This window comes from Panthera onca, chromosome X, assembly GCF_046562875.1.
Source record: "Panthera onca isolate mPanOnc1 chromosome X, mPanOnc1 haplotype 2, whole genome shotgun sequence".
NCBI lineage: Eukaryota > Metazoa > Chordata > Mammalia > Carnivora > Felidae > Panthera > Panthera onca.
Genome location: NC_138357.1, coordinates 78,137,050 through 78,161,707, shown reverse-complemented (window position 1 = coordinate 78,161,707; position 24,658 = coordinate 78,137,050). Strand labels below are relative to the sequence as shown.

Here is a 24,658-nt window from a genome sequence, read left to right as displayed (position 1 = left end):
AAATCAGCAAGGAGGAAGTCAAACTTTTACTCTTCACAGAAAACATGATTCTATGTGGGAAACCCAAAAGACTCCATTAAAAAAACTGCTAGAACTGATACATGAATTCAGCAAAGTCACAGGATATAAAATCAATGTATAGAAAACAGTTGCATTTCTATACAACAGTAAGGAAGCAGCAAAAAGAGAAATCAAGGAATCAATCTCATTTACAATTGCACCAAAAACCATAAAATACCTAGGAATAAACCTAACCAAAGAGGTTAAAAATCTATACAACGAAAAGTATAGACAGCTTATGAAAGAATTTCAAGAAGACACAGGAAAGAGAAAAACATTTCATGCTCTTGGATTCTTAGAATACTGTTAAAATGTTGATACTACCCAAGGCAATCTATATAATCAATGCAATCCCAATCAAAATAACACCAGAACATTTCACAGAGCTAGAATAGACAATCCTAACATTTGTATGGAATCAGAAAAGACCCGGATAGCCAAAGCAATCCTGACAAAGAAAACCAAAGTTGGAGGCATCACAGTTCCGTGTCAGGCCATATTACAAAGCTGTAATCATCAAGACAGTATCGTACTGGCAGAAAAAACAGACATGAAGATCAATAGAACAGAATAGAGAACCCAGAAATGGATCCACAGACCTATAGCCAATTAATCATTGACAAAGCAGGAAAGAAGATCCAATGGAAATAAGACAGTCTCTTCAGCAAGTGGTGCTGGGAAAACTGAAAAACAATATGCAGAAGAATAAAACTGGACCACTTTCTTACACCATAAACAAAAATAAACTCAAAATGGATGAAAGACCTAAATGTAAGACAGGAGGCCATCAAAATCTGAGAGGAGAAAACAGGCAACAACCTCTTTGACTGTGGTCACAGCAACTTCTTACTTGACATGTCTCTGGAGGCAAGGGAAACAAAAGCAAAATTGAACTTTTGGGACCCTGAAAGATAAAAAGCTTCTCTAAGGCGAAGGAAACAATCAACAAAAATAAAAGGCAACCAACAGATTGGGAGAAGATATTTGCCAATGACATATTGGATAAAGGGCTAGTATCCAAAATCTATAAAGAACTCACCAAACTCCACACCTGAAAAACAAATAATCCAGTGAAGAAATGGGCAGAAAACATGAATAGACACCTCTCTAAAGAAGACATCCAGGTGGCCAACAGGCACATGAAAAGATGCTCAACGTCGCTCCTCATCAGGGAAATACAACTCAAAACCACACTGAGATACCACCTTACGCCAGTCAGAGTGGGTAAAATGAACAAATCAGGAGGCTATAGATGCTGGCGAGGATGTGGAGAAATGGGAACCCTCTTGCACTGTTGGTAGAATGCAAATTGGTGCAGCCACTCTGGAAAACAGTGTGGAGGTTCCTCAAAAAATTAAAAATAGATCTACCCTATGACCCAGCAATAGCACTGCTAGGAGTTTACCCAAGGGATACAGGAGTGCTGATGCATAGGGGCACTTGTACCCCAATGTCTATAATAGCACTTTCAACAATAGCCAAATTATGGAAAGAGCCTAAATGTCCATCAACTGATGAATGGATAAAGAAAATGTGGTTTATATACACAATGGAATACTACGTGGCAATGACAAAGAATGAAATATGGCCTTTTGTAGCAATGTGGATGGAACTGGAGAGTATGATGCTAAGTGAAATAAGCCATACAGAGAAAGACAGATACCATATGTTTTCACTCATATGTGGATCCTGAGAAACTTAACAGAAGACCATGGGGGAGGGGAAGGAGGAAAGAGAAAAGTTAGAGAGGGAGGGAGCCAAACCTAAGAGACTCTTAAAAAACTGAGAACCGGGGCGCCTGGGTGGCGCAGTCGGTTAAGCGTCCGACTTCAGCCAGGTCACGATCTCGCGGTCCGTGAGTTCGAGCCCCGCGTCAGGCTCTGGGCTGATGGCTCGGAGCCTGGAGCCTGTTTCCGATTCTGTGTCTCCCTCTCTCTCTGCCCCTCCCCCGTTCATGCTGTCTCTCTCTGTCCCAAAAATAAATAAAAAACGTTGAAAAAAAAAACTGAAAACAAACTGAGGGTAGATGGGGGTGGGAGGGAGGGTAGGGTGGTTGATGGGTAGTGAGGGCATCTGTTGGGAGGAGCACTGGTGTTGTATGGAAAGCAATTTGACAATAAAATTCATATTTAACAAAAAAGGAAATGAGAAGGGAATCAAAGCATGTCACTAAAAAATCAACTAAGCACAAAGGGAGGTAGTAATAGAGAAAGTGAAGGACAAAAAAACCTCAAATACATAAAACATGACAAAATGACAATAAGTACTTTCCTATCAGTAATTACCCCAAATATAAAATTAAACTCTCTAATCAAAAGGCATATATTGACAAACCGATTTTTAAAAATCCTGGATCTAATTATATACTATGAATAAAAGATTCACTTTACATTGAAGAGCATGAATAGTTTGAAAGTAAAACAGTTGAAAAATTATTAATGCATGAACTAACCAAGAGAGAACAGTGGTGCCTGTATTATATCAGAAAAATTATTCTTTAGGTAAAAAACTGTTGCAAGACACAAAGAGACAAATGTTATACATGGACAAAACAGTGACGTCACCAAGGAGATATGACAATTATGAATATATATAACCCAAACATCAAAACTTCAAATTATATAAAGCAAACATTGACAAAACTGAAGGGAGAAACATATAACTTCCCAAAACTGAATAAAGAATTAGAAAACTTGAACAGTTTGATTACTAGATATCAAATCAAATCAGTATTCATAAAACTACCAAGAAACAAAAGTCTATGACTTGATGGTTTTGAAGGTGAATTCTACAAGACATTTAAAGAAGAGTTAATACCCATTCTTTTCAAAATATTTCAAAAAATAGAAGAGGAAGTAAAGCTTCCAATTCATTCTATGAGACTAGCACTACCCTAATACCAAAACCAAAAAAAAAAAAAAAGATACTACAAAACAAAAGCACAACAACAAAGCAAAGATAAAAACACAAACAACTACAGGCCAATTATCTCTGGTAAGCATAGGTGATAAAATCCTCAACAAAATATTAGCAAACCAAGTCAAATAATACATTAAAAATTATTCACCATGATCAACAGGGATTTATTCCAGGGATGAAAGCGTGGTTCAATATTCACAAATCAATCAATATCATATACCAAAGTAACAATAGAAAGGATAAAAACCATGTTATCATATAAATAGATGCATAAAAAAAACTTAACAAAATAGAACATCCATTCATGATTAAAGTTGTCAACAAAGTAGGTCTAGAGGGAACACACCTCAATATATTACAGGCAATATGTGAAAAACCCACAGGTAAAATCATAATAGTAAAAAAAAAAAGTGAGAACTTTCCTTCTAAAGTCAGGAATAAGATAAGGATCTCCACTCTAACCATTTTTATTCATTGTAGTACTGGAAGTCCTAGCCACAGCAATCAGACAACAAAAAGAAATAAAAGGAAGCCAAATTGCTAAGGAAGGAGTAAAACTGTCACTATTTGAATATGGCATGATACTATATATAGAAAACCTGAAACACTTCAACAAAAAAGTCCTAGAACTGATAAATGAATTCAGTAACATCTCAGAATACAAAATTAATATACAGAAATCTGTTGCGTTTCTACATACTAATGAAAGAGCAGAAAGAGAAATTAAGAAAACAATCCTATGTACAACTGCACCAATAAAATAATAAAATACCTAGGAATAAACTTAACAAAGAAGATAAAAGAACTGTACTCAAAAGAAACTGAAGATGACACAAATGGAAAGATATTCCATGAACATGGATTTAAAGAACCAATATTGTTAAAATGTCTATACTACCCAAAGTCATCTATAGATTTAATCCAATCCCTATCAAAATGCCAACAACATTTTCCACAGAACTAGAATAAATCATTCTAAACTTTTATGGAACCACAAAAGACCTCGAATAGTCAAAACAATCTTGAGAAAGTAGAAAATAGCTGAAGATATCACAATTCCAGCTTTCAAGATATACTACAAAGCTGTAGTAATTCCAACACACATTTATTTATTTTTTTTTTAATATATGAAATTTACTGTCAAATTGGTTTCCATACAACACCCAGTGCTCATCCCAAAAGGTGCCCTCCTCCATACCCATCACCCACCCTGCCCTCCCTCCCACCCTGCCCTCCCTCCCACCCCCCATCAACCCTCAGTTTGTTCTCAGTTTTTAACAGTCTCTTATGCTTTGGCTCTCTCCCACTCTAACCTCTTTTTTTTTTTTTTTTTTTTTCCTTCCCCTCCCCCATGGGTTTCTGTTATGTTTCTCAGGATCCACATAAGAGTGAAACCATATGGTATCTGTCTTTCTCTGTATGGCTTATTTCACTTAGCATCACACTCTCCAGTTCCATCCATGTTGCTACAAAAGGCCATATTTCATTTTTTCTCATTGCCACGTAGTATTCCATTGTGTATATAAACCACAATTTCTTTATCCATTCATCAGTTGATGGACATTTAGGCTCTTTCCATAATTTGGCTATTGTTGAGAGTGCCGCTATAAACATTGGGGTACAGGTGCCCCTATGCATCAGTACTCCTGTATCCCTTGGATAAATTCCTAGCAGTGCTATTGCTGGGTCATAGGGTAGGTCTATTTTTAATTTTCTGAGGAACCTCCACACTGCTTTCCAGAGCGGCTGCACCAATTTGCATTCCCACCAACAGTGCAAGAGGGTTCCTGTTTCTCCACATCCTCTCCAGCATCTATAGTCTCCTGATTTCTTCATTTTGGCCACTCTGACTGGCGTGAGGTGGTATCTGAGTGTGGTTTTGATTTGTATTTCCCTGATAAGGAGCGACGTTGAACATCTTTTCATGTGCCTGTTGGCCATCCGGATGTCTTCTTTAGAGAAGTGTCTATTCATGTTTTCTGCCCATTTCTTCACTGGGTTATTTGTTTTTCGGGTGTGGAGTTTGATGAGCTCTTTATAGATTTTGGATACTAGCCCTTTGTCCGATGTGTCATTTGCAAATATCTTTTCCCATTCCGTTGGTTGCCTTTTAGTTTTGTTGGTTGTTTCCTTTGCTGTGCAGAAGCTTTTTATCTTCATAAGGTCCCAGTAATTCACTTTTGCTTTTAATTCCCTTGCCTTTGGGGATGTGCCGAGTAAGAGATTGCTACGGCTGAGGTCAGAGAGGTCTTTTCCTGCTTTCTCCTCTAAGGTTTTGATGGTTTCCTGTCTCACATTCAGGTCCTTTATCCATTTTGAGTTTATTTTTGTGAATGGTGTGAGAAAGTGGTCTAGTTTCAACCTTCTGCATGTTGCTGTCCAGTTCTCCCAGCACCATTTGTTAAAGAGACTGTCTTTTTTCCATTGGATGTTCTTTCCTGCTTTGTCAAAGATGAGTTGGCCATACGTTTGTGGGTCTAGTTCTGGGGTTTCTATTCTATTCCATTGGTCTATGTGTCTGTTTTTATGCCAATACCATGCTGTCTTGATGATGACAGCTTTGTAGTAGAGGCTAAAGTCTGGGATTGTGATGCCTCCTGCTTTGGTCTTCTTCTTCAAAATTACTTTGGCTATTCGGGGCCTTTTGTGGTTCCATATGAATTTTAGGATTGCTTGTTCTAGTTTCGAGAAGAATGCTGGTGCCATTTTGATTGGGATTGCATTGAATGTGTAGATAGCTTTGGGTAGTATTGACATTTTGACAATATTTATTCTTCCAATCCATGAGCAGGGAATGTCTTTCCATTTCTTTATATCTTCTTCAATTACCTGCATAAGCTTTCTATAGTTTTCAGCATACAGATCTTTTACATCTTTGGTTAGATTTATTCCTAGGTATTTTATGCTAGTTGGTGCAATTGTGAATGGGATCAGTTTCTTCATTTGTCTTTCTGTTGCTTCATTGTTAGTGTATAAGAATGCAACTGATTTCTGCACATTGATTTTGTATCCTGCAACTTTGCTGAATTCATGTATCAGTTCTAGCAGACTTTTGGTGGAGTCTATCGGATTTTCCATGTATAATATCATGTCATCTGCAAAAAGCGAAAGCTTGACTTCATCTTTGCCAATTTGGATGCCTTTGATTTCCTTTTGTTGTCTGATTGCTGATTCTAGAACTTCCAACATTATGTTAAACAACAGCAGTGAGTGTGGGCATCCCTGTCGTGTTCCTGATCTCAGGGAAAAAGCTCTCAGTTTTTCCCCGTTGAGGATGATGTTAGCTGTGGGCTTTTCATAAATGGCCTTTATGATCTTTAAGTATGTTCCTTCTATCCCGACTTTCTCAAGGGTTTTTATTAAGAAAGGGTGCTGGATTTTGTCAAAGGCCTTTTCTGCATCGATTGACAGGATCATATGGTTCTTCTCTTTTTTTTTGTTAATGTGATGTATCACGTTGATCGATTTGCGAATGTTGAACCAGCCCTGCATCCCAGGAATGAATCCCACTCGATCATGGTGAATAATTCTTTTGATATGCTGTTGAATTCGATTTGCTAGTATCTTATTAAGAATTTTTGCATCCATATTCATCAGGGATATTGGCCTGTAGTTCTCTTTTTTTACTGGGTCTCTGTCTGGTTTAGGAATCAAAGGAATACTGGCTTCATAGAATGAGTCTGGAAGTTTTCCTTCCCTTTCTATTTCTTGGAATAGCTTGAGAAGGATAGGTATTATCTCTGCTTTAAATGTCTGGTAGAACTCCCCTGGGAAGCCATCTGGTCCTGGACTCTTATTTGTTGGGAGATTTTTGATAACCGATTCAATTTCTTCGCTGGTTATGGGTCTGTTCAAGCTTTCTATTTCCTCCTGATTGAGTTTTGGAAGAGTGTGGGTGTTTAGAAATTTGTCCATTTCTTCCAGGTTGTCCAATTTGCTGGCATATAATTTTTCATAGTATTCCCTGATAATTGTTTGTATCTCTGAGGGATTGGTTGTAATCATTCCATTTTCATTCATGATTTTATCTATTTGGGTCATCTCCCTTTTCTTTTTGAGAAGCCTGGCTAGAGGTTTGTCAATTTTGTTTATTTTTTCAAAAAACCAACTCTTGGTTTCGTTGATCTGCTCTACAGTTTTTTTAGATTCTATATTGTTTATTTCTGCTCTGATCTTTATTATTTCTCTTCTTCTGCTGGGTTTAGGCTGCCTTTGCTGTTCTGCTTCTATTTCCTTTAGGTGTGCTGTTAGGTTTTGTATTTGGGATTTTTCTTGTTTCTTGAGATAGGCCTGGATTGCAATGTATTTTCCTCTCAGGACTGCCTTCGCTGCATCCCAAAGCGTTTGGATTGTTGTATTTTCATTTTCGTTTGTTTCCATATATGTTTTAATTTCTTCTCTAATTGCCTGGTTGACCCACTCATTCGTTAGTAGGGTGTTCTTTAACCTCCATGCTTTTGGAGGTTTTCCAGACTTTTTCCTGTGGTTGATTTCAAGCTTCATAGCATTGTGGTCTGAAAGTATGCATGGTATAATTTCAATTCTTGTAAACTTATGAAGGGCTGTTTTGTGACCCAGTATATGATCTATCTTGGAGAATGTTCCATGTGCACTCGAAAAGAAAGTATATTCTGTTGCTTTGGGATGCAGAGTTCTAAATATATCTGTCAAGTCCATCTGATCCAATGTATCATTCAGGGCCCTTGTTTCTTTATTGACTGTGTGTCTAGATGATCTATCCATTTCTGTAAGTGGGGTGTTAAAGTCCCCTGCAATGACCACATTCTTATCAATAAGGTTGCTTATGTTTATGAGTAATTGTTTTATATATCTGGGGGCTCGGGTATTTGGCGCATAGACATTTATAATAGTTAGCTCTTCCTGGTGGATAGACCCTGTGATTATTATATAATGCCCTTCTTCATCTCTTGTTACAGCCTTTAATTTAAAGTCTAGTTTGTCTGATATAAGTATGGCTACTCCAGCTTTCTTTTGGCTTCCAGGAGCATGATAAATAGTTCTCCATCCCCTCACTCTCAATCTAAAGGTGTCCTCAGATCTAAAATGAGTCTCTTGTAGACAGCAAATAGATGGGTCTTGTTGTTTTATCCATTCTGATACCCTATGTCTTTTAGTTGGCGCATTTAATCCATTTACATTCAGTGTTATTATAGAAAGATATGGGTTTAGAGTCATTGTGATGTCTGTATGTTTTATGCTTGTAGTGATGTCTCTGGTACTTTGTCTCACAGGATCCCCCTTAGGATCTCTTGTAGGGCTGGTTTCGTGGTGACAAATTCCTTCAGTTTTTGTTTGTTTGGGAAGACCTTTATCTCTCCTTCTATTCTAAATGACAGACTTGCTGGATAAAGGATTCTCGGCTGCATATTTTTTCTGTTTAGCACACTGTAGATATCGTGCCAAGCCTTTCTGGCCTGCCAAGTTTCAAAGGAGAGATCAGTCACGAGTCTTATAGGTCTCCCTTTATATGTGAGGGCACGTTTATCCCTTGCTGCTTTCAGAATTTTCTCTTTATCCTTGTATTTTGCCAGTTTCACTATGATATGTCGTGCAGAAGATCGATTCAAGTTACGTCTGAAGGGAGTTCTCTGTGCCTCTTGGATTTCAATGCCTTTTTCCTTCCCCAGTTCAGGGAAGTTCTCAGCTATAATTTGTTCAAGTACCCCTTCAGCACCTTTCCCTCTCTCTTCCTCCTCTGGGATACCAATTATGCGTATATTATTTTTTTTTAGTGTATCACTTAGTTCTCTAATTTTCCCCTCATACTCCTGGATTTTTTTATCTCTCTTTCTTTCAGCTTCCTCTTTCTCCATAACTTTATCTTCTAGTTCACCTATTCTCTCCTCTGCCTCTTCAAGCCGAGCTGTCATGGTTTCCATTTTGTTTTGCATTTCGTTTAAAGCGTTTTTCAGCTCCTCGTGACTGTTCCTTAGTCCCTCGATCTTTGTGGCAAGAGATTCTCTGCTGTGCTGTATACTGTTTTCAAGCCCAGCGATTAATTTTATGACTATTATTCTAAATTCACTTTCTGTTATATTATTTAAATCCTTTTTGATCAGTTCATTAGCTGTTGTTATTTCCTGGAGATTCTTCTGAGGGGAATTCTTCCGTTTGGTCATTTTGGAGAGTCCCTGGCGTGGTGAGGACCTGCAGTGCACTTCCCCTGTGCTGTGGTGTATAACTGGAGTTAGTGGGCGGGGCCGCAGTCCGACCCGATGTCTGCCCCCAGCCCACTGCTGGGGCCAGAGTCAGACTGGTGTGTGCCTTGTCTTCCCCTCTCCTAGGGGCGGGATTCACTGTGGGGTGGCGTGTCCCGTCTGGGCTACTTGCACACTGCCAGGCTTGTGTTGCTGGGGATCTGGCGTATTAGCTGGGGTGGGTAGGCAAGGTGCACGGGGGCTGGAGGGGCAGGCTTAGCTCGCTTCTCCTTAGGTGATCCACTTCAGGAGGAGCCCTGTGGCAGCGGGAGGGAGTCAGAGCCGCTGCCGGAGGTTTGGCTCCGCAGAAGCACAGAGTTGGGTGTTTGCGCGGAGCGAGCAAGTTCCCTGGCAGGAACTGGTTCCCTTTGGGATTTTGGCTGGGGGATGGGCGGGGGAGATGGCGCTGGCGCCTTTGTTCCCCGCCAAGCTGAGCTCTGCCGTCCGGGGGCTCAGCAGCTCTCCCTCCCTTTGTCCTCCAGCCTTCCCGCTTTCCGAGCAGAGCTGTTAACTTATGACCTCCCAGACGCTAAGTCGCGCTTGCTGTCGGAACACAGTCCGTCCGGCCCCTCCGCTTTTGCCAGCCAGACTCGGGGGCTCTGCTTGGCCGGCGAGCTGCCCCTCCGCCCCGGCTCCCTCCCGCCAGTCCGTGGAGCGCGCACCGCCTCGCCGCCCTTCCTACCCTCTTCCGTGGGCCTCTCGTCTGCGCTTGACTCCGGAGACTCCCTTCTGCTAATCCTCTGGCGGTTTTCTGGGTTCTTTAGGCAGGTGTAGGTGGAATCTAAGTGATCGGCAGGACGCGCTGTGAGCCCCGCGTCCTCCTACGCCGCCATCTTCCCAGGATCCTTTTTTACAATTTTATAACAGCTTTGCTCTCCATTTCGGTCCCTTTCGAGTGCTGGAAGTTCAATGGAAGTTGGCCGGAAGATGTGGGCCCGCTTCAGATTCCCAAATCTGGGAAGCCAATCTGATGATTTCGCCTGTACTTCCTTCCTTCCCCTCAGGCTTCCTGGGTCTGGAAGCTGCCAGCAGGAGCTGTCCTCCGAGCGTGGTGCTGCAGGTGTAGTCCCAACACACATTTATAGAAAAATTAACATCAGCTTTGTACAGTGGCAGTATCATAGCCAATGAGGTTTATCTGAGGTGCGATTATTGCTAATAGAAGAATTAACATCAGTACTTTTGAAACTCTTCAAAAAAATTGAAGAAGAGGAAACATTTCCTATCTCATTATTGAGGTCATCATTAGCCTAATATCAAAGCCAATCAGAGACACTCCAATAAAACTACAGCCATGGCACCTGGGTGGTTCAGTCAGTTAAGCGTCTGACTTGATTTTGGCTCAGGTCATGGTCTCATGCCCCTAAGGTCAAACCCCACATCAGGCTCCATGCCCGGCATGGATTCTTTTTCTCCCCCTGCCCCTACCCTAATCTCTCTCTCAAAAAATATATAAAACTACAAGTGGATTTTTAAAATATTTTTTTAATTTGAATTTTAGTCACCTATCATAAATTGCACTATTGGTTTCAGGAGAACAATTCAGTGATTCACACTTACATACAACACCTAGTACACATCACAACATGTGCCCTCCTTAATATCCATCACCATCTAGCCCCTCTCCCACCCACCTCCTTCCATCAATCCTTAGTTTGTTTTCTATTATTAAGAGTCTCTTGTCTTCTCTTTCCCCCACCTTCCCATATGTTCCTAAATTCCACATATGAGTGAAATCATATGGTATTTGCCTTTCTCTGATTGAGTTATTTCACTTAGCCTAATACATTCTAGTTCCATCCATGTCGTTGCAAATGGAAAGATTTCATTTCTTTCATGGCTGAGTAATATTCCAGTGTGTGTGTGTGTGTGTGTACACAAACACACATATATACCACATCTTCTTTATCCATTCATTAGTCAATGGACATTTGGGCACTCTCCATAGTTTGGCTACTGTTGATAAAGTTGTTATAAACATTGGGGTGCATGTACCACTTCAAATCTCTATTTTTGTATCCTTTGGATAAATACCTAATAGTTAAATTGCTGGGTCATGGGGTAGTCCTATTTTTAGTTTTTTGAGGGACCTCCATACTGTTCTCCAGAGTGGCTGAACCAGTTAGCATTCCCTTCAAAAGGGCAAGAGGGTTTTCTTTTCTCCACATTCTTTCCAACACCAGTTGTTTCTTGTATTGTTAATTTTAGCCATTCTGACAAGTGTGAGGTGTTTTCTCATCCAAGTTTGGATTTGTATTTCCCTGATGATGAGTGATATTGAGCATCTTTTTCTATGTCTGTTAGCCACCTGGATGTCTTCTATGGAAAAGTGTCTATTCATGTCTTCTGCCCATTTCTTAACTGGGTTGTTTTTTGAGTGTTGAGTTTGGTAAGTTCTTTCTAGATTTTGGATACTATCCTTTATCAGATATGTCACTTGCAAATATCTTCTCCCATTTTGCAGGCTGCCTTTTAGTTTTGTTGATTGTTTCCTTCACTGTGCAAAAGCTTTTTATCTTGATAAATACCTAAAAGTTCATGTTTGCTTTTGTTTCCCTTGCCTCCAGAAATGTGTCTAGTAAAAAGTTGCTCCAGCCGAGGTAAAAGAGGTTGCTGTGTTCTTGTCTATGATTTTGATGATTTCCTGTCTCACATTTAAGCCTTTCAATCATTTTGAATTTATATTTGTGTATGGTATAAGAAAGTGGTCCAGTTTCATTCTGCATGTCGCCACCCAATTTTCCCAACACCATTTATTGAAGAGAGAGTCTTTTTTTCCATTTGATATTCTTTCCTGCTTTGTAGAACTTTAGTTGACCATATAGTTGTGGGTCTATTTCTGGGTTTTCTATTCCATTCTATTGATCTATGTGTCTGTTTTTGTGACAGTGCCATACTGTCTTGATGACTATAGCTTTGTTATAATATAGCTTGAAATCCAGAATTGTGATGCCTTCATGTTTCTCTTTTTCAGGATTGCTTTGGCTATCTGGGGTCTTTTGTGGTTTCATACAAATTTTAAGATTGTTTGTTCTAGCTCTGCGAAAAATACTGGTGTTATTTTGATAGGGATTGCATTGAATGTATAGATTGCTTTGAGTAGTATTGATTGACATTTTAACAACATTTGTACTTCCAATCCATAAGCATAGAATGTTTTCCCATTTCTTTGTGTCCTCTTTAATTTCTCTCATATGTGTTTTAGTTTCCAGTGTACAGATCTTTTGCCTCTTTGGTTAGGTTCATTCCTAGGTATCTTATGGATTTTGGTTCAACTGTAAATGGAATCAATTGATTTCTTTTTCTGCTGCTTCATTATTGGTGGATAGAAATGCAACAGATTTCTCTATGTCGGGTGTGTCATGTAACTTTGCTGAATTCATGCATTAGTTGTAGCAGTTTTTTGGTGGAGTCATTGGGTTCTCCATGCAGAGTATCATGCTATCTATGAAGAGTGAAAGTTTCACTTCTTCCTTCCTGATTTGGATGCATTTTATTTCTTTTTGTTGTCAGATTGCCGAGGCTAGGGCTTTCAGTATTATGTTGAACAACAGTGGTGGAAGCAGACATCACTGCATGTTCCTGACCTTAGAGTAAAAGGTCTCAGTTTTTCTGCATTGAGTATGATATTAGCTGCGGGTCTTTGGTATGTGGCTTTTATGATGTTGATGTACTTTCCCTCTCTCCCTAGTTTGCTGAGTGTTTTTTTCTCAAGAGTGGATGCTGTACATTGTGAAATGCTTTTTTTGCATCTATTGAGAGGACTGTATGGTTCTTATCATTTATTTCTATGATATATCACATTGATAGATTTGTGAATATTGAACCACCCTTGCAACCCAGGAATAAATCACCATTGATTGTGGTGAATAATTGTTTTAATGTAGTGCTGGATTTGATTTGCTAGTATTTTCTTGAGGATTTTTGCATCCATATTGATAAGGGATATTGGCCTGTAATTAGACCCACTAAAATTGGAGTTTTTGGTTTTTGAATCAAGGTAATGGTGGCTTTGTAGAATAAGTTTAGAAGTTTTCCTTCCATTTCTATTTTTTTGGAAGTTTCAGAAGAGTAGGTATTAATTCCTTTTAAATATATGTTAGAATTCCCCTGTGAAGCCATCAGGCCCTGGACTCCTGTTTGTTGTGAGATTTTTGATTATGGATTAAATTTCTTTGCTGGTATGGGTCCATTAAAATTTTATATTTCTTCCTGTTTCAGTTTTGTGGTTTATATATTTCTAAGAATTGATCCATTACTTCCACATTGCCCAATTTGTTGGCATATAATTGCTCATAATATTCTCTTATAAATGTTTGTATTTTGGTGGTGTTGGTTATTATCTCTACTTTTTCATTCATGATTTTATTTATTGGGTTCTTTCTCATTTCTTTTTGATAAGTGTGGCTAAGGCTTTATAAATTTTTTTTTAAATTCTTTCAAAGAATCAGCTCCTAGTTTCATGGATCTGTTCTACTAATTGACTTTTTTTCTATTGTTTTGTATTCTCTATTTTGTTCAAAAATGCTCTAAACTTTATTATTCCTTCTGCTTGATTTGATTTTAGTATGTTCTTTTTTTATTTTACTCTTAAGGTGAAAAGTTAAATTGTTGATTTGTAGTGTTGTTTCTTTTTAAATGTAAGTATTTATACCTAACATATTACTGCTAAGCACTGCTTTTGCTGCATAAGTTTTGATATCTTGTGTTTTTGTTTCCATTTATATCCATGTATTTTCTAATTTCTGTTAACATTTTTGTTCATTAAACTTAACAATAAAAGTGGTTAGAAGACTGTTCATTTCAAGATATCTTGAGAAGGAATATCAATATCATATCTTGGTCTTTAGACTCTCACTTCTCTAATGTATTACCATACAGTGAGAATAAAAATAAAACAAAACCCAAAGAAATAGATCAGTAGATTTGCTTTCTCAGTGAGGCATGAAATGTAAAAGTTATTAGCCCCTAACTTCTTTTCTCTGAAGTTTTTTTTAAACATTTTTGTCTCATAATGGAATTTTTCAGGTTTTTATTTTTATCTTATTTGTTATTCAAACATAATCAATATACAGTGTTATATTACTTTTAGGAGTACAATAAAATGATTTGACAATTCTATAAACTGCTCAGTGCTCATCAAGATGAGTGCATTTTTAATCTCCTTTATCTATTTCACCCATCCCCTGCTTCCCCTTTGATAACCACCAGTATTTTCTCTGTATTTAAGAGACAGGTTTTGTTGTTGTTGTATCTTTTTTTCCCTTTATTTGTATGTTGTTTCTTAAATTGCACATATAAGTGAAATCATATGGTATTTTTCTTTCTCTGACTGACATATTTCACTTAGTATGACACCGTCTGGGCCTATCCATATTGGTACAAATGACAAGATTTCATTCCTTTTCATGCCCGAGTAATATCCCATTCTGTATATGTGTGTGTGTGTGTGTGTGTGTGTGTGTGTGTGTACCACATCTCATTTATCCATTCATCTATAGATACACACTTGATTTTATCGGTATTTGGGCTATTGTAAATGACACTGCAGTACACATATCTTATTGAATTAGTGTACTGTTTTCCTTGGGTAAATACCCAATAGTGAGATTACTTGATGATGTTAATTCTCATTTTAACTTTTTGAGGAAACTCCATGTTTTCCAAAGTGGCCACACTAATTTGCATTGGTTGATTTTGTGTATTTGAACCGTTCTGTCATTCTAGAACTAAATTCCACTTGGTCATGGTGCATAATCCTTGTATTATGCTGTTGAATATTTTTTGCTAGTACCGTATTGAGGAAATTTGCATCAGTAGTCATAAGAGATATTGGAGACAGCAGTTAAGATGGCAGTGGAGTAGGGAGATCCTAAGTGTGGGGAATAAGCTTAGGAATCCCCCGGGTTTACACCAATGTGTTAACAAGGCATAAAAAGTACAAAGCCATAGGATGCTCACACCCGAGTTTGGGTAAACAAGATTAGCACCCCAAGAATAAGGAGATCAAAAGGCACCCCAGGATAGAGAGGGGATGCAAATGCACCCCATAATAGAGAGGGGGTGCAGAACCCCCACAATAGAGAGGGAGGGGCAAAGGCCCCAAAATAGAAAGGGGTGCAAGTGTACCCAATACAAAGATATGTGAGGTAAGCAAGATTAGGTGTTCAGTGCAGAAGCATCCCCCAATTTAGTACCACAGCAGAAAGCTGCTTTCACAGTATAGACCACTGCAATGCAGGTGAAGCAGCCCAGAGTGGAAATGGTTAACAAAAGAAAAGGTGCCTTGTTAACCCTGAGGTTATTTCCTCTCCTACCTTATCCCCTAGGCTAGCTAAGAAAAACAGACACAGCACCTCCTGTCTGCATTACCAACCATCTGCCCATCTGCCCAGTGCCAGGATTTTGTTTTATACTGAACCAAACCCCAAGCACCATATATCTTCAAACCCCCCTTTTCCCTCACATCCCCAAGTTAATGTTCACAGTTTGTCTCTTTGTGCATGCCTATCACATTTGTAAGCCTTCTGACCCTAATAAATATGGGGCAAGGACCCTTATTCAGGGCTCTTGTCTTTTCCCAGGTATTCGCCATCTCTCACTTTTTATTCTGTGTCCCGCCCTCTTGCTAGACAAGACAGAACTTTAGACCTAGAGTCTATGATACCTAAGCTTGTCTTGTCCTTGAACACAGCTAGATAGTTATCAAATCATTCTGAACACCAAAGAAAAAAATTGGAATTTTGAGAGAACAGAAGTGCAAGACTACACGAGAAAAGCAATCACCTTTTGGAAGTAGGAGGTGCAAAGAATTTACTGCGGGAAATGTTGCTTAGGGTAGGGCCACGGGGAGGGAGCCTACTTGCAGAGGCTACCACAAAGTAATATAAGCAGCAGAGTGCAAAATCTGAACTTTTAGCTTTCCACTGTGGGGCATGTGCCTGCCTTAAAGGTGCTCAGGTGGTGAAGTGGGGCAGAATCTCAGGAGTGACAGCATGGTATGAGGATCCCTTAGGTGACAAGAAAGACGTGTCCCACCAATATGCCGTGCTGCTTACAGGCTTAAGAGAGGGGACTTGCTCTAGCTGAGGACAGTAAGCAGGGATGCCAGTTTTCTCCTGTTTTGAAATAAATTCTAAACAGCTGTAAACATATGTCACTTTTTTTTCAGGGGCCAGAAAAGGCATGGCAAGACTCTCCCTCAGGAACAGTGCAGGTCCATGCCATAGGAATCCCTAAAATTTGGAATTTTGCAACTCAGTTGCATGCCTGAGATAAAGAAGCTTGGACACAGGCAGGATGAACATAGGGTTCTGACAGAAACCAATGACAAAAGAGGGGTGATTAATTAACCTTATATGAGGCTTCCCTGAAGAGTGGGGGGCATGAACTTTCAGCTCTGGGGCTATAGAGCAGGGCACTGCCACATTCATTATGCCCTTCAGACTTGAAAGCATTCAGGGAGCAAACTGACCCCAACTAATGGTAGCCAGAGCCACTTAAACCAAGCCCTGCCCCCCTGCACCTTGTTTCCATGGAAACAAGTCAGCCTGAGAATTAGTGCAGCAGGCCCCTCACCCAGAAGACTAGCACAAACAACTTGCTTGCATGAATTCTAATGATCATAGACTTCAGCTCAAGGTGAAATAAGATCTAACTTCCATTATACTCTTATTCTTTATTTTCTATTATTATTTGTCTCACTTATTTTCTTATTTTCTCAACTCTTTTTTTAAATTTTGCAGTTATTATTTTTTTATGTGTGCATATATTATTTTATTTTATTTTATTTTATTATTTAATTTTTGGAATAATATTCTTTTAACAAGCAGGCCAAAACACACCCAGGTTGTAGTTTGTTTGTTTCTTTGTGTTTTTGGTTTTTGTTTTTTCTTTATCTTTTTTTTTTTTTTTCCTTTCTTCTTTTCTTTTCTGGAAAAAAAAGACAAGGAGAAACTCACCCCAAAAGAAAAAAACAGAAAGTTGAACTCATGGTCAGTGATTTAATCAACATGGATATAAGATGTCTGAGCTAGAATTTAAAACCATTTACAGGGATACTAGCTGGGGTTGAAAAAAGCATAGAAGACATCAGAGAATCCCTTTCTGCAGAGGTAAAAGAACTAAAATATAGTCAGAATGAAAGTGCTATAACTGAGATGTAATCTTGAATAGATGTCATGATGGTGAGGATGGACGAAGCAGAGCAGCACATCAGTGACAGAGACGATAAAATTATACAGAATAATGAGGGTGAGAAGAGGGGGAAAAGGCACAAGATCACGAAGGAAGACTTACAAAACTCTGTAACTTATTAAAAAGGAATAACATTCATATCATAGGAGTGAATGAGAGAGAAAAGAAGATGAGGAGAGAGAAAAAGGGGCTGAAGTTTAATGTGAGCAAATTATAGCTGAAAACTTCCCTAATCAGGGGAAGGGCACAGACATCAAAATCCAAGAAGCACAGAGAACTCCCATTAAATTCAATAAATGCTGACCATCACCAAGGCATATCACAGTCAAATTCATAAAATACACAGACAAGGAAAGAATTATGAAAGCAGCATGGGAAACAATCCTTAACCTACAAGGAAAGACAGATGAGTTTCACAGCAGAGCTGTCCACAGAAACTTGGCGGGCCAGAAAGGAGAGGCAGGATCTATTCAACACACTAAATGGGAAAAAACATGCCGCCAAGAATTCTTTATCCAGCAAGGATGTGATTCAGAATAGAAGAAGAGTTACAGTTTTCCAGACAAAAACCCTAAAGGAGTTTGTGACCACTAAAGTAGCCCTGCAAGAAATTTTAAGGGGGACTCTTTGGAGGAAAAACAAACAAAAGACCAAAAGCAAAGACTAGACATGACCAGAGAACATCACCAGAAACACCAACTATACAGGCAACATAATGGCACTAAATTCATGTCTTTCAATAACCACTCTGAATTCTACCAGACATGTAAATTTTTAAATGTTTTTATTTTATTTTATTTTTGAGACAGAGAAAGAGAGAGATAGAGAGGCAGAAAGAGAGGGAGACACAGAAACTGAAGCAGGCTCCATGTTCTGAGCTGTCAGCACAGAGCCTGACACAGGGCTCGAACCCATGAACCATGAGATCATGACCTGTGCCAAAGTCCACTGCATAAACAACTTAGTCACCCAGGTGCCCCTTCCAGACATTTAAAGAAAAATTAATACCTATTCTACTCAAATTGTTTCAAAAAATATAAATGGAAGGAAAACGTCCAAACTCATTCTACAAAGCCAGCATTAACTTGATTCCAAAACCAAAAAAAAAGTCCACACTGAAAGGGATATTGTTACAGAACAATATCCCTGATGAACTTTGATGCAAACTTTCTCAATGAGACACTAGCAAATCAAATTCAACAGTACATTAAAAGAATTATTTATCATGATCAGGTTGGATTTACTTCTGAGCTGCACGGCTGGTTCAATATTCACAAATCAGTCAATGTGATACACCACATTAATAAATGAAAGGATAAGAACCATATCATTCTTTCAATAGATTCAGAAAAAGCATTTGACAAAACATAGCGTCAATTCTTGATTTAAAAAAAACACACAAGAAAGTAGGAATAAAATGAACATACCTCAACATCATAAAGGTCATATATGAAAGACCCACAGCCAATATCATCCTCAATGGGGAAAACCTGAAAGCCTTTCCCCTATGGTCAGGAACAAGACAAAGATGTTCACTCTCCCCATTACTATTTAACATAGTACTGGAAGTCAGAACCTCAGCAATCAGAGAACAAAAATAAATAAATAAATAGCATACAAATTTGCATGAAAGAAGTCAAACTTTCACTATTTGCAGATGACATGATACTCTATGTAGAAAATCCAAAATACGTTTTTACTCTTTCTGATTCTTTTTTTTTCCCTGACTAGATAATTGTCTTTGACTTATCTTTGTTTTAATTGACTCTTATTTTTAGTCTAGTCTGCTGTTGAAGCTCAGTTCAGTCACTATATTCTTTAGCTTTAGGATTTCTGTTTTCCTTTTTTTAATTTATTTTGAGATAAAAAGAGACAGTACAAGTGGGGGAGGGGCATAAAGAGTGGGAGAGAGACAGAATCCCAAGCAGGTTCTGTGCTGCCAGCACAGACATGGGGGTCAAACTCATGAAACTGTGAGATCATAATCTGAGCCGAAACCAAGAGTTGGATGTTTAACTGACTAAGCCACCCAGGTGCCCCTCTGTTTTTTTGTTTTGTTTTGTTTTGTTTTTGTTTTTTTGTTTTTTTATGATTTGTTTCTTTATTATATCTCTCATTTTCATGGATTGTTTTCCTATTTCCATACAGTTGTTTGTATGTTCTTTCTTGTTCATTGAGCTTCTTTAAGAGGGTTGGTTTCTTTTCTGTATTTCATGTCAGTTTATAGATCTCCATTTGTTCTTTAATTGAAATATAATTGACACCTAATATTATATTTGTTTCATCAATAGAACATAGTGATTTCACAAGTCTATACATTATGCTGTGCCTACCACAAATGTGCTATCATCTGTCATAATATAATGCTATTACAATACCATTGATTATATTCCCTATGCTGCCCCTTTTATACACATGGCATGCATTCCATAAGTGGAAGTCTCTATGTTTGACTCTCCTTCATCCATTTAGCCCATCCCCCATCCTTCTTCCTTGTGGCAACCTATAGTTTTTTTATTTTTCAAGATTGTTTTGGCTATTCAGAGTCCCTTGAATTTCCAAGTGAATTTTAGGATGGAATTTTTCTTTCTGTAGAAACACCATTGAGATATTAAAGAGATTGTTTTATATCCATAGATCACTTAAGTAGTACTGCCATCTTAACAGCACAATTGGCCCTTGAACAAGGAGGTAGGGATGTCCTCCCTCCAATTAACAGTCAAATATCTGCATATAACTTGACTTCCCAAAAATTTAACTAGTAGTAGCCTACTATTGATTGGAAGCCTTATCAATAGGTATTTAGTTGATTAACATATTTTTGTGTCATAAATATTATATATTCTACTCTTAAAGAAAGCTAAACAAAAAAAATGCTATTAAGATAATCATAAGAAAGAGGAGACACATTTATAATACTGTAGATGTATTTATTGAAAAAATTGCATATAAATGGACCCATGCAGTTCAAATTCATGTTGTTAAAGGGTCAAGTGTATTGTCTCTCAATCTATGAATAGGAAACATCTTTCTGTTTATGTGTATCTTACTTAGCGACATTTTATAGTTTTCTGTGTCCAAGTTTATTGCCATCTTGGTTACATTTATTCGTAAGTATTTTATTCTTTTTGAAATATTGGAAATAGAATTGTTTTCTTATTTACATTTCTGGATGGTTTAGTGTTAGTACATAGAAATGCAACTGATTTTTTTTGTGTGTCATTTTGAATGCTGAAGCTTTGCTGAATTAATTAGTTCTAAAGTTTTTTTGTGGAATATTTAAGGTTTTCTACATATAAGATCATGTTGTATGCACCAAAGGTAATTTTACTTCTTTCTTTCAATTTAAAAGCCTCTAATTTATTTTTGCTACCTAATTGCTTTGACTAGGACCTCCAGTTTTATCTTTCCTTAAAGGGCCAAGAGTGGGAATCCTTGTCTTTCTCCTAAGAGAAAATGCTTTCAGACTTTTATCATTCATATAACACCTTGATTACATTGAGGTACTGTCCTTTTATTGCTATTAAGTTTAGTGTTCAATCGTGAAAGTGAGTTTAATTTTATCAAATGCTTTTCCTGATGACTGTGTGTTTTCCCCCCAATGACTCGGTCAATGTAGTGTATTACATTGATTGATTTTGTGTATGTTGAACCATTCTTGCATTCTAGAACTAAATCCTACTTGGCCATAGTAACTTAAACCTTTCTTTTCTTTTCTTTTTTTTGAAAATTATTGAAGGTCTTTCTTTATATCAAAACTCAAAGACCCTTACCATCATCTACTGAGTTATACAACAGATTCTAGTTCAAATTGACACACAAAAAGTAAACTAGATTTAAAGTGTTGTATTTAAAAACAAACAAAAAATACAGTTTGCCTTGTGAGGCAATTAAAATAAGTGGAGCCCTGACACTATAAAGAATTAGAAACACATACAGGATAATTATTCTGTCTTATTTAGAGAATTACAGTTAGCTGGTCAGATTTATGTTTAAGATATTTATCCATACTCATCCAGACTTTTCAGAGGCTACTATACTAGTCTACTATTCTAAATTCTTTTATGTTAAATATGAACACTTTCCAAATACTACTGTTAAGTCACATCTCATTTATCTTCCTCCTTATTAACTGCATAGGCTTGTCTTAAATAGTTGAAACATCTGTAATATACTACAGAGTTTGCTTAGAGGTACTCTGTTAATATACTCGTGTGGCCAGAGAAAAAACAAGCATTATTAAATATGAATGCAATCCTTAATAACACAATTGAACATTTTTTTCAATGAAAAAGTCCAGAAAGAAGGTCTCATTCTATAAAGATTTATCATTTATAAGTCACAGTGAAAGGAACTTGAGTGATTTACCAAGTTTTCTACTATATACATTAGAGATACCTCACTAAAAACTGGTATCTCACACAACAGAATAACATTTGCTGAATGTAATACTGTAGTGACAGTACTGAGGTTGATTGTTAGAGACATGGGTTCAATAACAAAAATCAAAAATAACAGCTGGAAATTTATCTCATTCAATGTTCAGAGATAAAAGGGTTAAACATTAATTCCATTATTTTCTGCAGATTTCTTTTTTTATACTGAAATCTGATTGCAATTAAATTCTGATATTTTTCCAAGCTACTGTATGAAGAAGATGCTGAAGGCCATCACTATACAGCATATTGCAACATAAAGACTCGTCCATTCACCAATTCTGGCACACTTGCAAAATATACCCAACAATCCAGTTTTATTTCTGTTCAGGGGGCTGTATGCCAAGGATAGGATATAAGCACAGGTACATATAAACAGGAATATTACTTACAGTCAAAAGACTCTGAAAATTGGAAATGGCAGACATAGTGAGACTGGCAAAGCTCAGACTCCACCAAAAAATTTGCTAGAACTAATACAGTAGTATGTGAATTCAGCAAAGTTGCAGGATATAAAATCAATGTGCAGAAATCTGTTGCATTTCTATACACATTCACCACTGAAAACACCAAATAATATCTATTCATATAACAATTTCACCTGAAGAACTGAGGGCCAGCTGAACAGCTTCTACATAATAAAAGACAGAACAAGCAAAAAAGAACACTAAGATAGATGGAGGCATGGTAACAAAGGGAACCCATACACCTGATACTGTATAAACTGCAGTGAAGAGGGATAGTACTGAGGGACTGGGAATAGATTCTTCTGTCCTTGGTCACACACACACACACACACACACACAAACACACACAAGGATGAAGTTTAATAGATTAACTAGAATATAAAAGGGACAGCACTAGAACTCACCAAATGGCAGAGGACCTGTGAAAACGTTCTCCAGACCAAAGGGACTGTCTCGCTGCCTCAGGAGCCCTGGGTCTGCAAGCCCACACCATGCCCAGTCATTCTGGGGCACAGAAAAAAAAATCTATGCTTTGAACATGTGGAGAGCTGCAGGAATATTCTCTGAGTCAGAGGGACCAGTTTGTTGCCTCAGCAAGCCCTGGTCCACAAGCCCAGAGTTATCAGCAGCTCCGGTAACTATAGGGCACAGAAAAAAAAAGCCACATTTTTCTCTTCTCTTCTTTCTTTAAAAGCTATAGCTTCAAAGAGCAACTAGTGTATAAAAGAGCCAGCCCTAGAACTCTGCCAAATGGCCAGGGGAGCTGCTGGAATGCTCTCTGGGTAGGAGATGACAGACACGGTCTACACTCCTTTTTTCATCTTGAAATCACACACAAGTGCACAGTTCCAGCACCCTAACTGGCCTGTACCCTCAGTGAGCCTGGGGCTCATAGCGCATACAAGTCTCAGCCTTCTCACCAAGATGGCCACAGGGTAGTGCATACTGGGACACTTCTGGTTGGTGCTCACTATATCACCAACCTTCACACCAAAGTGACACAGGTGCAAAGCACCCCAGAATACTCCAGGCCACACCACTTTGGCTTCAGTTGGCTTGCTGAGGCACCCTTGGTGCAGAATGCTCCAAAACCACTTGGCTGACAGCTAATTTAGATCCAACAGCCCTGCCAGGTTGCCACTGTGCAGAGCAAAACCCAGAGCATACTTGCATCAGTTTCAGCCACCCTGCCAGGGTAACCCTATGTGGAGCACCCCAGAACACACTAGAGTTGGCTCCAGTTGCCCAGCCAGGGCAACCTCCTTGTTGAGCACGTTGTGACACACCAGCTTGCATCCAAGTCAGCTTCAGTTGTCCTGACAGTTCAACTTCACTGTGAAGAGCCCAGGGACTACTTGGCTTGCAACCGCTTCAGCTTCAGCTGTCCTTCCAGGACATATTTTTTGCAAGAGCCCAGGGACCACACCACCCCACACCCATTTTAGCTTTAGCTGTCCTGCCAGGGTACCCCTATGCAGAACACCCAGGACCACTCAGCTTTTACACTGCCTCAGCTACAGCTTCCCTCTCAGGGCAACCTCTGTGTAGAGAGCCCTGTAATACACTGGTTTATATCCATTTCTGCTAATTCTGTTAAGGTGACCTCTGCATATAGTTTCAGATATCTGGCCATGGTACCCTCTGTGCAAAGAGCTTGGGGACTTGCCCACACACTGCTGAGCTCCCAGACCACATATTTCTTCAGCTCTAGCTTCCCATCCAGGACAACCCCTGCATGGAGCACCCAGGGGCATCCTGGCTTGCACCCACTTCAGCTTCAACTGTCCTGCCAGGGACAGAACATCAGAACACCTCAGCATACATTGACTTTACCTGTCCTGAGAGGGTGGTGGCTGTGTGGAAAGTCCCAGGACACCCAGACCATACCAGCCACAGTTCCAGCCAGCCAGCAAAAGTCACCAAGCACACACAGTCTACATAGGGGATGACCATACACAAGATCATTACTTCAAGTTTAGGAGAAGTAGCTGTTCCACATAATCTGTAGAAACAAACACAGAAACTCAATCAAAATGGAGAGACAGAAGAAGCTTCAAAAGAAAGAATAAAACAAAACCTCAGAAATATTATAAGTGAAAGAGAGATAAGCAATATATCTAATAAAGAATTTAAAGTAATGATCTTAAAGGTGCTCACCTGGCTGGAGAGAAGAGTAGATGAACTCAGTAAGACCTTCAATAAAAACATAGGAAATATAATTAAAAAAATAACCAATCAGAAGTGAAGAATACAATAACTAAAATAAGAAACACACTGGAGGGAATCAAGAGTAGACTAATGCATACAGAAAGATGTATCAATGATCTGGAAGACAGGGTAATGGAAAACACCCAGGCTGAAC

The 24,658-nt window shown here is 38.6% G+C and overlaps 1 protein-coding gene and 2 pseudogenes across 1 annotated transcript in view; 1 reads left to right on the top strand and 2 right to left on the bottom strand.

The window, feature by feature from the left end:
- Positions 1 to 24,658, bottom strand: part of ASB12 (ankyrin repeat and SOCS box containing 12) — a 132,508-nt gene that overhangs the window by 84,029 nt on the left and 23,821 nt on the right. The window contains exons 6-8 of the mRNA XM_081792929.1: positions 24,454 to 24,489; positions 24,130 to 24,298; positions 22,701 to 22,800 (exon numbers count right to left, since the gene is read on the bottom strand). The gene's annotated coding sequence lies outside the window, so the exon portion shown is untranslated. The remainder of the gene's footprint in view (positions 1 to 22,700; positions 22,801 to 24,129; positions 24,299 to 24,453; positions 24,490 to 24,658) is intronic.
- LOC145714813 (U4 spliceosomal RNA) lies at positions 10,296 to 10,420 on the top strand (annotated as a pseudogene).
- Positions 21,308 to 22,688, bottom strand: LOC145713982 (protein kish-A pseudogene; annotated as a pseudogene).